General features: G+C 47.8%; 1 long non-coding RNA gene across 1 annotated transcript; it reads left to right on the top strand.

The window, feature by feature from the left end:
- The first annotated feature begins 2,713 nt into the window (after positions 1-2,713).
- Positions 2,714-4,482, top strand: LOC121834057. Its single transcript, XR_006077037.1, has 3 exons — positions 2,714-2,773; positions 3,708-3,908; positions 4,453-4,482. It is a non-coding gene; the product is annotated as an uncharacterized LOC121834057 (long non-coding RNA).
- The last annotated feature ends 1,034 nt before the right edge of the window (positions 4,483-5,516 follow it).

The following is a 5,516-nucleotide window of genomic DNA, read 5'->3' as shown; positions in this document are numbered from 1 at the left end:
AAGTTCCTGCCCTGTTCACAGCTTGCAGTGATGGACCCCGACACTCATTGTTGTTTTAATTTTCCTTCATACGAAAGTTTTAATAAATATATTGACGGTACACTTTGCATTGCAGACATTTATTGCATGTAATATTGACTTAATATTTTTCACAGTGAATGTGGCTTGTCTACACCAACTTTTTTTTTAGATATATATATATACTGTTCTACTGAACACTATAAATATATCTGGAAAGAAAGCTGCAAGCCCGCTAAAATGGCTGCCGAAAATAGTGCAGCCCGAACCTAAATCGGATGCCGAAATTGAAATATCCAGAGCATAAGGTTGGGAGCAAATAATAGATAAGCCAATACTTAAACTTGGATGCCAATATTGGTGGTAAGACCCACAACCAATAATGGTCCAATGATGGCTTAGGTGTTGGTTAAATTGTGGCCCAACGTTGGCTTAAATGTTGGTTAAAAGGCGATCCTATGATGGCACGAATGACGGTCCAATATTTGTTCAAATATTGGTCGAATCTTGGTCCGACATTGGCATTAGTGAATGGTCCATGACCGGATTATGGACCATTCACTAATGCCAAGCGCTTTCGAGAGAAACCAACGTTAGGCCAATATTGGAGCCAAGTTTTGCCAGTGGCGGGCCCATGTTGGCCCAACAGTGGTGTGCTGCTTGGGTACATTTGGTTTCAGCTAACATCTCAGTCCAAAAGTCGGCATTTTAGGTCGCCCACCCTCACCCTCACAGCCACACTCACCTAAGCCCCTCACTCACCCTCACAGCTATACTCACCTTCAGCCCCTCACTCACCCTCATCCTCACAGTCCCACTCACCCTCAACCCTTCACTGAACCTCACGGCACTCACGCCCGTCACGCACTCATGGCCCTCACGCCCCTCACGCACTCACCGCCCTCACGCCCTTCACGCACTCCATGGCCCTCACGCCCCTCACTCACTCATGGCCCTCACGACCCTCACGCAGACACCGCCCTCACGGCCCCCACGCACTCCACTCACCGCCCTCACGCCCCTCACGCACTCACCGCCCTCACGCCACTCACCGTTCTCACGGCACTCACGCCCTTCACGCACTCATGGCCCTCACGCCACTTAGGCAAGCTTCGGATGGCGCAATTTCGCCAAGAAACTTGACGTCGCAACACCAGCAACACGGGCCGCCCGCGTTCACACGCAGCAACCCATTGCTGCAATTTGCCATCATCATAATCAATTTTTTTTGCACTATTTAGACACAATCACGCGCTGTGAACGTGTTTTTATGCATTTAAATCTCGTTAAGAATACTAATGCACGTTTCTGAAACAGTTTATTTTCAAAAACGATCAATTTCAAACCAGTACCAAGTCTTTCATTGTCATCATCACCGGCATGAGGTATCACGCGAAAATATCGCGTCCCTGATTGGATGCAGCCGCTTCAAACGCCTTCGAATTGCTCCGAGTTGCTCGCGTATTTCGAGCCGGACCCGATCTCAGCAATTCGTGTCGATCTAGGAAAAGCTAAAGAACAATCCGCCATCAACACCAAAATTGCTGAGAAAGTTGCTCCGTCTGAATGGGGCCTCACGCACTCACTGCCCTCACGCACTCATGGCCCTCACACTACTTATGCACTCACCGCCCCCTCGGTCCTCACACCCCTCACGCACTCATGCCACTCACCGCCCTAACGCATTCATGGCCCTCACACCCCTCAGGCACTCATGACCCTCATACCCCTCACGCACTCATGGCCCTCACGCCACTCACCCCTCACTCACTCATGGCCCTCACACCCCTCACACCCCTCACGCCCCTTACGCACTCACCGCCCTCATGCACTCACGGTCCTCACAGCCCTCACGGCCCTCACTCACCCTCACACTAATGAATTTTCCTGGTTCAGAAACTCACTCACCCTCACCTCACCCGTGAAGATGAGGGTGAGAGATGGCCGTATTCTTAAACGGGCCTCGACTCGACACTCCACCTCGACTCACTGGAGTGGAGGAAAGTAGCTCGCCTCCACTCGAAGAGCCATCGGGCTTCACACACGCGCCTCGGCGTTTCCTCGGCTGAGGAGCTCCTCGAGAAGACTCCGTCCACTCGAGGAAACTCGAGGAGACGTAAAAGGCGTCTGGTTACGAGGTTGTAGTAAAAAACGAAGTTGAAAACAATATTGTGGTGTGAATTATGAACATATTAGTTCATTTTATTTGAAGGGACACATTTTACTAACATTGAATTGGGAGTCTGCAAGATTTCTGCTTCGCAGCGCGCATGTTTTATGCGTTGCGGCCGGTTTTCGGACAAACAGTCACAAGCGTTCTACAGTCTGGCAACGGTGGCGGCCGCTGTCCAGCTTTTCCGTCGTAGAGGCAGCTGTAGCTCGCTACCGTCGTTCGTCTCTGCGTCTCGCCCGTTCTTCGCCGTCTCACCTCGTCTCACCGCTTATCTGCCTCGCTGTCACCGTATAGAACGAGCATTTTCACCCTTCCTCTTTCTTCAGAGTCCTACTAGAGTGCCTTGCCCTACAACGATGTCGTTCAACGAAGGTGACAAGAAGGGGCGAGTGGTTCCACGAAGAAGGGGAGCTTCTTCGTCGTTCTACTAACAACTCCCCGAAAGAAGCTAAAATTGACGCGTAGAAGAGTCTGCACACAGTATAAGCGCCAGCCGCATGTCCGCCCACGATTGTTGGGACAACGGTAAACCCAAGTGGAAGAAAACAGACTCCGAGAAAAATCAGGGCATCCACGCAACAGGTGTGTAAGCAATTTCTATATTCGAGCAGAATGACGCAACGGGTTCGCAAAATCACATGACAGGACGTGTGTACTAAATAACTCTGCAAGGGACTTTGCTGTGGCCACCTGCAGCTAATCAAGCACGTTACTGTCGAGGCCGTAGGTGGGCAGTGACGGTGAATTGTCGCTATCTTTGGGAATTCTTGTGCTGACATCGACAACTTACTTTGCGTGTTGTGCTATATCCAAACGAAAATTACGCTGCGAACATTCTGGTTGCGCAACACTACCTTAGGCTCCGGCCCCTTCCTTGAGATTAGAGAGGCAACCTGGACGTATAAAGAAAAACTCGACGCACGAAACTGACACTAGTGCAAGTAAAAGTTACGCTAAGTAGGAGTTCCGACTATGTCAATTAGACCTAGCACCTCATCTCCTTGTGTGCTAATCTTTTGAAGAAAAAAAAATCTTGTGCAGGTTTAATTGACTACCAGCTCTCATTTCTTAATTGTAACCTTTTAAGGAATGCCATTATGTGAACGTGAGGCGTGCTGGAGTCCAGTTGTTGACAGGTGCCTTTTTTCAGGTGTCCATGATAGTGTAAAACCATTGTCATTTGTTCGCGAGGTTAACCAGCGCATTGTACTGGCATGATTAAGCTGGCACAAATTTAATATGGGTAGAAGTATACATTATTGATTTGAAACGTTGTGTGTCTACAATATGACTGTTGTCGATGATCACATTAAGCTACTCCAGTATTTTCCATGCATATCAAGAAACAGCACAGGTATGACATCACTTGTTTCGCATTTATTTCTTGCAGTTAAGTGTCGAACAACAAATTGTACCGCATAAGTTGTAGTATCATTTGTTTTTCTTTCTGCGTTGTGCTCAGTACATCTCAACTCATGGATGCTGTCACAGAATATTCTTCGGCCTTACATTGCAGGAGGGGGCACTGGTGTCGCACCCGCTGAACAATGAGCCCGACCCTCCATCTTGTGGGGGCACTGGTGTCCCACATGGCAATGTGGCTGCCAAGCCCGTACAACAGTGGCAGCGCCCGCGCTGGTTGGCCGGTGCTCTCAATGCTGCCAGCCGCCATTCCCGAAGCCACAGTGAACGAGCATGACGACTGGCATGATGCCTGGTAAAAGTTTTCGATTGCATTTGCTACGTACCCATGATGGCTAGTTGCTACTTGATCACACAGCTTCCAATGTTTATTTATAAAAAAATCTGTCTACGCTCTTCCGTTTATTATTTTGGTTTTGGCATACTGTCTCGTAGGAACGCTACAAACTGTGACAATGAGCCACATTTTCATGAATGCGACTTGTTAGGGGTGCCACGTAGGAACACATTAAATTCCTTGGGTCTGGATAATGACATGTTTATTGACGAATACACCACACGTGGGCCCAATGACATGTTTATGGACGAATACACCACACGTGGGCCCGAGGGCCAACAAGGTCCGAGATAACAGCGCTGTTTCTTTTGACGGTATCTACTACTGCTACTGACAGTATCACGGAAAGGAAAGGGTCAGAACAAGGAAGGAAATCTTTCATGTTTACCAACAGTTGGCGATTAACATTTCTGTAATGAGGTCGTTGTGAGAGTTTCTACAAGTTCTCCGGTGTCTTTACCGTGCCTGTAACACTCGGCGTCAATGCGTTGCGCTTGCCTAGATTCACCTGCCTCACCGCTGCTGGACTGGGTGGCATCATGGAGGTTGCGGTTGCTGCGCCACCAACCAAGCCCCCCCCTCCTCTACCTCCTCAGCCGCCACGTGTGGTTGTCCGAGTGAAGACAACTAAAGGCCGCACCAACTGGAGGAGCTGCACCTGCTGCAGGTGGAGCTACGTCAGTGTCAGGTTGCCTATTAACAGACGCAGGCCTAGGTTCTCAATCAGCAGCAGCGTAACAAGCTGGTTCGAGCTTGAGCTGCTTCAGCTCAACAAACTAATCGCGCTGCAACAACTGCTTGTTCTCGGGGCCCAGCCACAACAGTAGGCTGATTTATTCGATTTGTTTCATCTTTATCTTTAGTAATTACAATGTTTTACATTCTCTTTTGTGTTTAAGAATGCTTTATTAAAGTCTGTAACTTGCTTCATTTCATCCCTGACATGAAGTTGTTACAAGTATTGACCGTATCTCGTTCGTTAAAGCCTAGCATTTTTTTTAACTTGTTTCTCGATTTGCTATTTGTAGTGAACATTTTATGCAAAAGAGCAGTTACGTCAGCTTTAAATCTATTCTTTTAAAACTTAAAAAGTAACCGAGTATCTTTTTCCTTCCTAATTACATTGTTTGTATGTTTAGACAACGGGAAGTTAGTCAGCCAAAGTGAGCAACGTATCTCCACTGTAGACGAGATATTCAGTCAGTGTCGTAACACAGCTATCCTGGGGTCTTTAACTTAAATCACAGTAGTGATACACAACCGCATGCTGTTACAATGTTCATCCACATCGATACAGGCAGAGGCAGAGACTGAACTTAAGATTACTATGTTCAGCTGCGCGGGCTTTCACTCCACGTGCTCCAAGCTGTGATCCGTTAATGCAGTCGACCACCGATCCCCTTGAAGGAAATTAGGAATCTGTTTGAATGTACAGCCAGGTGTTTCCTAAACATTGCCACTGTTATTTATGTAATGTCTCTTTTATTATTGTGTAGTCCATGTGCAGCCTCGCTCATTAAATGCTGTTGTCACAGAGTTTTGCCATAGTTTTCATTGAGTTAAGAC

Source organism: Ixodes scapularis, unplaced genomic scaffold, assembly GCF_016920785.2.
Source record: "Ixodes scapularis isolate PalLabHiFi unplaced genomic scaffold, ASM1692078v2 PGA_scaffold10__122_contigs__length_95168666, whole genome shotgun sequence".
Classification (NCBI taxonomy): Eukaryota; Metazoa; Arthropoda; class Arachnida; order Ixodida; family Ixodidae; genus Ixodes; species Ixodes scapularis.
The sequence above is the reverse complement of the archived record's forward strand: the minus strand, read 5'-3'. Positions and strand labels throughout refer to the sequence as shown.